The following is a 12,538-nucleotide window of genomic DNA, read 5'->3' as shown; positions in this document are numbered from 1 at the left end:
TGGTACACACACCGATCAACCCATCAGACCGGCCGGATACTAGGGCGACCGGAGTTGCATTTGGTAATGATGATAATGGTAATGATGATAAGTTATTATAGTAAGATTTAAAATAAACGCAGATCAAGTCGCCTTGTCGGTCCTCCAATAGCGAGCAACAGGTGAAACCTCCACGAGCTGAGTTGTTTACTTTCACTTTTTTTTCTTTATACAGGTATCTAGTATTAATCTTACTATCAGATAGCGCCTATCGTTTGTGTCAGTCGCAGAAGGGTTTAGTTGGATTTACATGCAACCTAGCTGTTGTTATCAAAGCAAGCTACAGCAGTAAGATTTTGCGAACTTGGCGCAGATTATCAAGACCATGATCGGCAAGTTGCAACGTTCTCAGCCACGCCCACTAGCTACGGCAGCTAAAACGAACTGGATTTCCAAATCGAGAAATCCGACGCCTTGTATCATTATGATAGTCCCTGAATCAAGCGTTATCACATACAGAACTTATTCCAGGCATAATATCATAGTCATACTTCGCATAAGATCAAACATGGATTTAATTATTACATAAATCCATAGGATTTGTAGTACGGAATTTATTACAAGCCGAAATCGCTAAGCAGTAGCTAGGCCTCTAGCCGTCCTTCATCTTCGGGGACTTCCTCCACAGGCAACTTGAACGTAGCACGGGCTTCAGTAGTACCAACCGTTATCGTTGGGGTCGAATTCCGGGTCGGATCCTGCATCATACCATGCTATCCCCAAGATATGGGATACGTTCACGTCACCATCCGAATGCAAGCTTTACAGTGGGCTATTCTAAGGGTATACCAAAGTTCAAGGAATTAAGCTGAAGTTTCCTATGCATGCAACAACATATATATAAGTATACATATCTTATTCCATCCTCGACTCGGGCCCTTTCGGGACTCCCGATCACGCACACCATCCAATCCACCAAGTCGATGCGAGAACTCCCTCTCTTTGCATCTCAGCTGCCCCTGGCAGGAAATCATTCTAGGGGAGGTGGAAATCATGAGTAACACTAACTAATAAGAGCAACAGAAGAGTAGGGATGTCCATGACCGAGGACGCAGCTATACTCATAGATTTCACCCTGCAGGGGTTGTACACCTGGACCCACTCGAATCGACACCAGTCTGAGATCAACCGACTAATAAATGAAACACCAGTCTACTGAAACAGGACTAGGAGCCACGGCACCATCCGGCTTTCCCGGGTCTTGGGCGCATCCTCCCACAAGAGGTCGCCCCGGGACTGTGAAGCCTCCCATGCGTCTCGTGGAACGTGAGGTCAGCATTCTCCTTCCCCTGCACCGATATTCGATCCTCCTACCGGCTTGGTACCGCACTTGCGAGCCCCAGACCGGGTCCACCCTCATAATGGGTAAGTGGTGTGCACGCTTAACATATTCCCACAAGTCATAGTTACTCTCACCCGGTCCTTAACTACCGAAGCGGGCATCTTCATCATATGCGTCTCTACCACGGTGGTCCGCAACTGCACCCTTGACGGGTGCCCTCAACACCTCAACCATGTAACCAACAAGTTCTACCCGCCACAGGTACTCCGTAGGGTGTGCCAAGATACACACCCCAAGCCCTCGATCCATGATCAAGTTAATTTCGCCTGCTCCTGGCTAAAAGCCCTAAACCCCAACTCTTGAGTAGTGTATCTCCACTCACGCCAAGACTATCCATCCATTTCCACACATACACACTCAAGGTACGGCAAGTCATTTCATATATTATACAAGTATGATAGGATTGCAAGGAGTATGGGCAAATAAGATAGGCTATCCAGGTTCATCTTCATATAGTTACACAAGTAGCGATAGCGTATCTAGCAAGCAATGCCTAATAGGTATTCAAATCGTAGATGGGCGTGAACCTGGCGTCTCTTCGAAGTCCTCCTGAGCTTCCGGGTAGTCCTGGTTGTCGGTCAACTCCTCGTAGTCAGGTCCTATTCGTAAATACAAGTAAGAGCAAGGACTAAAGTGCAAAAACACACAAAACTCTCCAAATAATATGCAAATCACCACTAAACCTACTCCAACGGGTAGTCCATGATTTGAGAAGAGTTATGAAATTGGTTTCATAATTTTCGGAGGTCCGGTTGATTTATTATGAATTTTCTAGGAAAAAACCTATTTCTGAAATTAATAAAAGAATTTTGGAAAAGAAAATCACTCAGCAGCACTGGTGGGGTCAGTACATGCTGAAGTCAGCAGTGGGCCTTGCTAACGTTAGCGTTGACCGGTCAACAAGTCAAAGGGTCAGTGGGTCCCACTGGTCAGCCTCACCCCGAGGCTGACAGGTGGGGCCCTAGGTCAGGCCGGGTAAAAGAAAAAGAAGAAGGGGTCATGGCTCGGTTTTGGGCCCAAAGGTGTTGGGCCGGCTCATTCGGCCCAACAAGGCTCGGCTTGGCTTCACGGGCCAGCTCGGCCCGCGGCTCAGCAGGCCGGCTCGGCCTAACAGGCTGGCCCATGGCCCATCGTTCTCCCCCCTCTCTCTGACGAAACAGGCCCAGGGGCAGCGCCCCACGCTTCCCCCGACAAGCGAGGCCTGCTTGTCGGTCTCCCATCGGATCTGGTGTGGCAGTCAGATCCAGTGCGGCTCGACCTAGGGTGGCCTCGTGCGTGTGTGTCCCCGCATGCATGTGGTGTGCGTCCAGTGTGTGTTCGAGGGAATGCCCGAGAGGGTTTGGCCATGATGCGAACGCGATATCGCGGCTGCGTTGCGTGGTCACCGCGCACGGCAAGGCCGTGGTGGGGTCATGGCGCGGCGTCAACGGCGGTGGTGCGGCCGTGGCTCGGGTCTCGTGGGGTGCGCACGCACGCACGCGAGTCCTGGCATCCCAGGGCCGCGGCGTGGCCGTGCCGTGCGCGGGGTGCCGGCATCCCGGGCCCGTGGCACGACGCGGCAGTGATGGGGCGACGACGACTGCGGTGTGGATGAGCGGCGCGACGGGCTCCTGCACAAGGGCGGCTTGATGGCCGGAAGGGGGAATGGGGAATCCTAGGGCTAGCTAAGGAGGTCTCTTCGGCATCGCCGGCAGCACGAGGGAGACGGGATAGGGCGGCGACTCTCACCGGTGGGCTCACTAGAAAGGGGCCTGGCGCGGTGGCGGGTTGGAGCAGGTGGGTCGGGGCCGTGCAGGGCGCGCGGCTGCGTCGACGTCATCGTTCTGGCACAGGCCTGGTGGAGGTGCTCTGGTGCGGCGGCGTCGTCCCCCTCCTCGCGATGCTCCCTCTCCTCTTCCCCCTTCTCCTCCTCTTCCTCCCTCTTCTCCCCTTCTGGTGTGGCGACAGCGCAAACGGGAAAAGCAACGGGGCGGCTAGGGTTTTGCGGCTGCGGCTTGGGCTTCTTATACAGGGCGCTAGGGCTGGGGTGCAGCTGCGGCCGGGGAATCTCGGCGTCCGGGCCGGGACGCGTGGCGGCATAACGGCGGTGCGGCACGGCTCGGTGGCCGACACGGGAGGCGCGGCGGTTTTGCTCCCGTGTCGCGAAGCAGGGACAGGCGAGGCGCGGGGCAGGCCGGTGACGCGAGCGGGGTAGCGCAGCACAGGCGAAAGAGGAAAAGCGCGGCGGTTAGGCGCCTTGTCGTGGGGCGGAGCGAGCGGAGCCGGGGAGCGCTGCGGGGTGTCGCGGGGCGCGGCGAGAGGAGGAAGGGAAAGCTGACAAGCGGGGCCCCGCTTGTCAGCTGCCCCGGGCGGAAGGCGAAGGGGCGCGGCGAGGAGGTCGGCTGGGTCGAGCCGTAGCGGCCGTGGGCCACGTGGCCTGCGCTGTGCGGTGGGAGAAAAGAAAGAGAGAAGCTAGGCCGGGCCGTGCGCGTGTGGGCCGGTGGGCTGCAGGGCCAAGTAGATTTAGGTAGTTAGTATTTGAATTTGAATTGGCCCATTCATATTCAAATTTCACTCAATTGATTCAAACAAATTTGGAAGCAATTCAAGTAAAATCCAATCAACAATTTTAACAAGATAATTTGCAAGTAAATCCAAAAAACTTCAAATAATCACACTAACATCTTAATGGTACTTAGTTTAAAAATGTTACGTTAAATTTACTACGATTTTGAGATGGAGGGAACTTATACTAATATTTGGAACTAGCTAAGGCACATACACGAAAACGAAAATTTTTTGAAAATTCACAATTTTGCACATTGACAACATTCCGGAAAAATTCAGGATGTTACAGCAGCCTACTAGGGCAGAGTGCAAACGCCATTGGTTGGTGGTGCAGTGTTGTCTGTCGCCTCGAAGAGCCTGCGCCTCACTGCGTATGCGTTCGACAGAGAACAGGCGAACTGGTTGGTTTGGTTGGCCGGTGTGTGTTTCCCGCGCGCTTCTTCTAGCTAAGCTAGCTCTCTGCTGCCAAGCGCCAAGCGCTGCGTGCAAGGAAATTAAAGGAAGCAGCAGAAAAGTTGGCCCCAAATAAAGTTGTCCGGTGATATGAGATACGGGGACCGAGAGACGGGATGCGCGCAGACGACGGCGCGCAGGGCCGACACGACGCTGCTCGTAGGTCGTAGCGTGATCGACTCTCCGAGTGGGACACAAGTAGTTGACCCAGATCCATGGCAGCAGGCCGGCGCCCGTATCTTGGGCGGCTGCGGACTTGTGGTGTGGATGCGGCGCGTCGTCCCACGCCATGGCCGCTGACGCCGGTGGACGACCGAGGAGCTCCGTTTGGCGCTCAGTTGCGTTTGCGTGCACGCACCGGTGCGAGGGTTCGTTGGTTCACGAGGGCGGGCGCGGAGAGGAGGGCCCGCGCGGCGGGAGCGGGACCACGCACGACACACCAACGTGCAGCCGTGCGCAACCGGTGGGGATGAGAGGGAGAAGAGAACCCTTAAAAGTAGAAAGTAGAGATTAGAATACAATAAAAAATGATTCATTTTTTGCGCATCTTCGGGTGCGTTCAAGGGACATATCTCTTTATGGTTTAGGCTCCTTCGCGAAAGGTTCACAACCTTTCATGAAAGGTCATGTCTATCCACTAAGAGGTGTGTCTCTATGAAGTGGTGCAAACTAATTGATCACTAATATAAATTTAATTCTAAAACTCCCTCTTGATCAATTAGCTCCTTGTATGTTTCATGTAGTATTTGTTCAATCATCCTTCACTATTATATGGGAAAAACTCTTCCAAAAATCCTATAGGAAAAATTTGAGGAGAAACCAAACTGTATATTAATATGCTATTAATACTCCTTTAAAACCCATTGGAAAAATAGGAGAAAATGATATAACATGTATAGATTATTGTCTTATCGTAAACTCGCATAACAAAACCTCGAAAGGAGAGATTCATAAGCAAGTTTGGAGACCAATAATATGATCTGTGTATCATATACGAATAACCTCCCCCAAGCCCAATGGGAAAATATAAGGAGGAATAAAATGTCCTTTGATACCTTCTTAAAAACCCTTGTAGGGAAAACAGAAGATATGATATGCAATATATCCTGAATACCACCTTTAAAAATCCTGTGGCGAAAATAGAAAATATGACATATTTTCTTATATTGATATTGCCTTATTAAAAGCTCTGTGAGAAATCGTTGCGAGGAAAAACTCATATAGGGAAAAAGAGTACAATATGATGTTTAAATAGGTTATAACTTAAGGAGAGTCTCCGCTGAGCCTTGCAAAAATAAAGTCATTGTCTACCGACTTCAAAATTACATTTCTAGAATGTAGTAGTTGGTAATAACTTCTCACAAGATTACCTTATCATCTAATTTTATACTACTTTTGTATAACCTTATATATCTAAGCAATACAAGTCATATTATCTTTGTATATAATCTAAATGATTTAAAAGAATCACAATTAATCATTCAATAAAGTTATACATATTTATGTAATGCTTTGAAATGATAGATCAAGTTACCATTAGAATCTATTTTCATAATTCCAATGAAAATTTCACTACAATAACATCAGTCAATAGCCTAGCAATATGAGGATTAGTTAGTCAGTATCTTGGTATCCCACTTTTATCACATCATAATTTATTCATGAAAAATCAAAATCTTTCGGTACCATTTGATATATGTTTCATCACATCATAATTTATTCATAAAAAATCAAAACCTGATATATGTGGATATCCTCTTTTAACTCCCATTCAGTAGGACGGTTGACGTACGTAGCACCGTGCGTGAGCACGTTATGATCGACCTAGATTTCGGCACGTCGCAGTTGCAACCGCCCATTAATCGTGTTCCCTGTCGCTTTGAAGGTTCTGCAATGGTGGAAGAGACCCTGTGTGGATCACGTGCAGCCAGTAGTATACATTATATAAAAAGGAAGGCAAATCTCATAAGAAAACCAGGCCAGAGAAGCAGACCATTTACACTACTTGCTCACGTTGCCCTTGGGCAAGGTTTGGAGATGCCCGCACCTTCCCCTACCCACATCCATAAATTAATTACCCAAACATTATCCTCCCAATCATTTACACGCCTTCACGGTACAATTGTCTAGCGTAAAAGAAAATATTTTTCTATCCAAATCCAAGGATACAGCCTACTTATAATTTCTTTGGCAATATGTTCACCAGTGTGGGGTATCTCTACATGTGCAGATCCTATCAGCCTGCTGTGCAAATTCCACTCGTCATCAATATAGTATGCTGTGATACTCATATAACCACTCATTTCAGTATGAGTCCACATGTCAGATGTTAAACTGAATCGACCTGGTTGTTTCTCAAACAGTTGGTACACTTTCAACTTCTCCTCCTCATAAATCCTCATGCAATCATCCTTTAGTGTAGTTCTATGTACCAGTTTGAATGAAGGTTGCAGATTATACAGGAATATTCTGGTATAGTAGTGTTCAGACATTAAAAGAGTATCCATGAGCAAGAACCATTCTGGAAAAACGTCGCGACTGCGTTGCTGATCAAAGATAGGAATATTCAACTTTGGATTACCAAACTTTCTTCTGCTTGATAAGTGAAGCTTAGGACACACTCCAATGTGGTACTTCAAGTGGTTTGTTCCAGCTCTATTACCAGCTACAAAATCTTTTTTACAATGCTTGCATATTGCTTTATAAGTACCATCATCTAACATAGTCAACTCGAATTCTTTCCAGACATTTGACCTCAGTTCTTTATTAGCAAGCAAAGTTTCTGTACTAACATCTTCCTCTAAATTTGGTTGTATCAAACTAGAAAAGTAAAAGGAAGACATATTCAGCAGTGGACAGCAGGAAAGTCATAATACACAAGGAACTAAAATTGAAGTGATTGAATTTAAAGTATAAGAAAAGCAGCTGTGTGAAAAAGAATCCTTACTTGAGGTTGACACCTTCAGAGCATAAGTTAATTGAGCTGTTTTCCCTCTCTTCTGTGCCATCCGAGCTTCCAACAATCCCATGAGAGCCCATCCCATGAGCTTCCATTTAGCCACTGCATACAAAACTTAATAGCCATTGCATATCCCGTTCATAAGCTAACATATTCAGAGATTAATAGCAACCTTCAGAAGCAACTCTACTGGATCTATATTATCCAAAGTTCAAGATTAATAGCATCTGGTGCAACACATGGCTCATGTGACCGTATTATCCAAAGCTTTTGTGATGCTCGTGTAATCATTTTGTCTAAAAAAGTGTGGATTGGACTTGAGTCCCCTGGTACAAAGCATGCTATTGGCTGGTCTATCCCTACCCATATTATCTCTAGAAAAGTGTATAACCATGCAGCGAGGGAATCTGAAGGGGAAGGAATTAGAGAGCACTTGCTCGTACCTGCTACTAGAACAAGAAGCACAACTCCTATTTTGGATCTGGATAGATCGAGCCCTGCGTAGCCAAGAGTAACAAATGTTGGACCAATTACTCAAATCGTTTGCTGTACTGACGGAAATTGAATCAGGAGCAGAAGAATCGAGAATCAGAATTGGATGGAGAAAGAAGGTGGAAGACAAAAATCACGAGGAAGAAGATGAGGAGTCTGTACCGGTGGCGATTGAGGATCGGACGACGATGCCAGCCTCGCAGGTCTCCTCAACAACGGCCTCACGGACTGGCCCTTCGCAGTGATGGGAGAAGCCTCGCGAGGTCGCCCGCGGTGGCGGCGGCGGCCAGCGGCCGGGATCCCTCGCAACCTAGAGTTTGGGTAACGGGGAAGGATGGATAACTAACAGCAATACCCTCCCCAAACCCTCCTCACAAATGGATATATCCATCCCCTACCCGTTTGAGATAGGTACGTCCGTACCCTACCCATTTGTCGCGGATGTGGGTATAGGCAACGGGTTCAGATATCCAACGTCAAAGTGACTACTTGCCTAACCAGGACCGCGTGCGTGCATGCATGGACAGGATAGGGACAGCCCGTCAGCCCGGGCCGGTGGCCGTACCAAAATGATAAAAGGACGGGTACACGGTGGGATGACACACATCTACCCATTACCGGCCGGAACCTCCGGTTAGTACCGGTTCTTCGGTACTGATTGGGCGGTATTAAACTAGCATGCATTGAATATCCGTTACTAAATGCCGTATTTAGTACCGGCCGGTAACACCAGCACGTACTAAACTGCTCCCCATGCAGAGCAGTTGGGGCGGTAGTTCAGCCCGTTACCAGCGGGTACTAAGTTTGTTTTTTTATTGTTTGATTATTTTTTTCTTTTCTTTTCCTTTTTAGTTTTAATTAGTATTCGTATTCATATTCTATCCGTATCCATCTACGTATAGCTAGCATTCATATTCGTATTCGTATCTCGTATAGCAAAAACTACATATATATTAATTATATATATACATACAATTTATATACACTTCAAATATTATACTTAGGATCAAATAAGTAGCCACATATGTTTATACAGTTCATTACAAGTACTTTAAATATTACTCTTGTTCATCGTCTTCCTTATTTTCATCCAATTCACCCACGCTTATCCTATAATCGGCATAAAATTCACCGGCGGGATTTATCACCTCATCCATCAGGAATCCACAAAGTGATTCTTGAATTGCCCTCACTCTTTCCGGTTCAATGAGGTCTTCTTTTATTTTTCAAAACCGTCACATACAAACATCATTATTTTAAATTCATACATGTACCTAATTAAATGCAAGAAATTGTTATTAATTTGATACGTACATCAAAATCTTTTTCTGTCATTTTGTTTGGGCCGGTAAAGTCGTGGATCCACTCACATACGTAATAGCCACATAAGTTATTTCCTGCCACCTATCTCATACACTGTATATAGATGGGTTATAAAATATGCATGGTGTTTAAAGAAATGACGCTAGGTGTGCGAATTGTATTCATACCGGAAAGTCTATCTTGATATAAAGATCACACGGCGTGTCTACAACTCCTATGTGCTTTTTGATGAAGCGAGCCCATGCCTTCTGGATGATGTCTATGAAGTTTTGATATTGTGTTATTGGTGTCCTCTTTTCGTCGAACACCACAACTCAGGCTCGATCAATCTCGATACTGAGCAAGATCCAGTAAAAGCTGTTGATACACATATACAGATTAAGTGTTGGATATACTTATTATCAAATTGAAGGGATGAAAATAGAGTAGAAGTGCTCACTTGAAGTTGTATTGCAATAGAATGAATGTACAAGTATGCTGCCTATCCAAGATCCTAAATATATTGTTCTCGGTCCGATTTGGCCATTTGTTTACACTATTCTCATTTATAACATACAGGTCCATGAAGCCGATATGATAGTATCCCCTTTCTTCGATATTCTTTCACCTTCATTCTAGACGATATAAAAAAAAGGGATGAGAAAGCACATAAGTAGTTGAGCTATAATATAGAAATGAGAGGAAATACTTACATAAGAAATACACTGACGAGGGACTTATTCAGGGCGTCTTGATGGTATAGAAACCAAAGACTCTCAAACTCGATCCATACGTCAGCTAGCCCCTGATGTAAATTGCTATCTTTAACCCGAGCTGCGAACATTACGTCTCCATCTGCAGTGGCCCTTATGTACCATTCATGCAACTCACGCGTTCTCATTGGTAGCATGTTCAGCAACTCAGGCCACATAAGAGGTTCCCCATTACAAATGGTTTTTTTTCCTGCCCCTGGGTGAATTGGGATTGGAACCTCCCCTCGGAGTTGAGCTTTTGTGAGTTTCGTTTCCACCACAAACTCGGCTGTAGCTTCATCCTCTTTTGAAAGCACTTGGAGTGGAGGTATCGATTGTTGGGGTTGTTCTCCGAGCTGGGGAATGATTTTGACCCGACAATTACTCTTCTTCTGATATGACTTTGCGATTGAGCAGTCGTAGTCTGACAGTGTTTCTTTCTCCCTTAGTTGGTAGATGGTTACGAAGAACTTCTGCCCGGCTGGATTCACTGGTTGCTTCGGCTTAGACTTCCTTGGCACGAATTGTTCTTGAACCTCCTTTTTCATATGCTCATTCAATTCCTCTTTAGTCATTTCGTATGCTAACTTCAGAGGTGGAGGATTCTCTTTCTTCTTAGCTGGGTTATTCTTCGCCTTAGGAGGTGGTGGTGGTGGGACCCAAGCCTTTGCGTTCTTCTTCGCCTTAGGAGGTGGCGGAGGATTCATGCTGGGGTCCCTTGGAGTGGGTGGTGACTGCGGATCCATGCTGGGATCCCTTTGTGCGGGTGGTGATGGCGGGCCCATGCTAGGGTCCCTTTGTGCGTGTGGTGACGGCGGACCCATGCTGGGTGTTGGCGTTGGTGATCTTGGCCCTGGGCTTTGAGCCAATGCTGTGGGTTTTGTGGCTCCTTGCGGAAATCTTATGTAGCGTTTGTTCCAACAGATCCAAGTGTGGAGCGCATGTTGTAGTTCCTCTTCTCCATCGTCTCCAAGGATCTCGAGGTCGAGGTCTTCCCATCCTTTCTCGACTAGGTCAACCATGACTCTAGCATATCCTTCAAGAATCGGCACGCCATGAATTGTTCCGCCTTGGACAGGTACTTCAGCAATATCGTGAGCCACTAAGTTGACCTTTTTCCTCTGCTAATAAAGAAGCTCGCAGGGGGTCCTCATGGTGATGTCGTCCATAGGGTAACATTGTTGGTTGTCCACAACCATTTCAGTTCGGTCTCCGCTGGCCGGATGCTTCGTGGAAGCGATGCTACTACGGCGTTGAGAGCCGGGGCTGCTCTCCATATTAGGAGCTGAAGGAGCTTCTTGTAGTCATTGGCTAGCTGCCATTGCACCTTCAATCGAAGCTACTCATTCTTATAGAGCATGCATCTTCTCTTCCTGTTCAACCTTCCTTCTGCATCGGCTTTGATAAGTGTCGATATCTGCACTGAAGCCATGCATCCATGGAAGTACGCCCATGCCTCGGACACATCCTGTGTGTTCTGGTGTCCCAAGAGCGTACGTCAGCTCGTCTTTCTCTATGTCAGGCTTCAAAATGCCTTTGGCAACGGCCTTTAGTGCCAAATGGAGCCTATCGGCCACTTCTCTTATTCGATCGGTAGTCATGAACGATCCATCTTCCATGTTTAGTGTGCCTCCATAAGCATAGAAGAAATACTTTGCTCACAATGGCCAATTGAAAGTCGCCGGTCTGATTCCTCTTGCCATTAGGTCTTCTTCCATCTTCTGCCATTTCGGAATCGCCGAAGAATAACCTCCTTGGCCAAGATGATGGAAGTGCTTCTTCTTGCTTGCATTATCTTTGTTCCGTCTTGCTCGCTCCTCGCTTTTCTCGGACAACTTGTACTGCATGAATTCATCCCAAAAAGGACATTGCTTCTTGTAGTTATTCTCAAAGTCTGGCGTGAGGCCCTTTTTGATGTAGTCTTTATTCAAGTTTTTCTTGAAAGTCTGGAAAGCAATAGGCATCTTCTTCATGACCCAATCCTTCGAGACTTTCTCTTTGTCCTTTGGAAAATTGAAGTGCAGTTTCACCTCTCTCCATAACATTTCCTTCTCCGTGTCGAGGATGATGTCTTCCATAGTTTGTAGCTAATGGGGATATTTTCCAAGATAAAATATCCACATTGATTGACCAATGTCCTGTCAACACCGTTGGGAGCCATTGGTTCACCGTCCTCTTTCAATAAGGTGATGTTGGTACGCCCCGCCATCTTTTTCTTTGAGCCTCATTTCAATTTTTGCTTCCTCGATCCAGTTGCTTGGAAAATATCTATTAATACGCGCATTTCATACATAGAGAATTCATATATATATATATCATGTTAGTTTAGATATCATTTCATATATGCATGAATTTCATATACCTCGGCTTGAACCTATTCTTGAGCAATTTCCATCTGCTCATCATCGCCATCGCCAGTATCGTTGCCGTCATCCTCGGGTGCATCATCTTCGAGGGACAGTGGGTTATTGGTACATGCTCGAATTACATTGTGAAGGAATTCCTTGTCATCATCAATAGGACTCATTTCGATTCCTGTGCCAACAAAATATGCAATGTCTATAATATTCTAATATATTCAATAATTTCTACTATTCCCTACATTTTTTACCTTCTTCTACAATATTCTACAATTTTCTACCATTTTCTATA

At 46.3% G+C, this 12,538-nt stretch overlaps 1 long non-coding RNA gene across 2 annotated transcripts; it reads right to left on the bottom strand.

Moving 5' to 3' along the window:
- Positions 1 to 5,188: 5,188 nt before the first annotated feature.
- Positions 5,189 to 8,209, bottom strand: LOC112891045. 2 transcript variants are annotated; one of them, XR_003228400.1, is made up of 5 exons: positions 7,995 to 8,209; positions 7,784 to 7,837; positions 7,329 to 7,454; positions 6,119 to 6,269; positions 5,189 to 5,509 (listed from the first exon to the last, which is right to left on the bottom strand). It is a non-coding gene; the product is annotated as an uncharacterized LOC112891045 (long non-coding RNA). The 2 variants fall into 2 exon arrangements; XR_003228399.1 differs by having other exon boundaries at positions 5,189 to 6,269; positions 7,995 to 8,202.
- Between the last annotated feature and the right edge of the window lie 4,329 nt (positions 8,210 to 12,538).

This window comes from Panicum hallii, chromosome 4, assembly GCF_002211085.1.
Source record: "Panicum hallii strain FIL2 chromosome 4, PHallii_v3.1, whole genome shotgun sequence".
NCBI lineage: Eukaryota > Viridiplantae > Streptophyta > Magnoliopsida > Poales > Poaceae > Panicum > Panicum hallii.
This window is presented reverse-complemented; position numbering and strand designations above follow the sequence as displayed.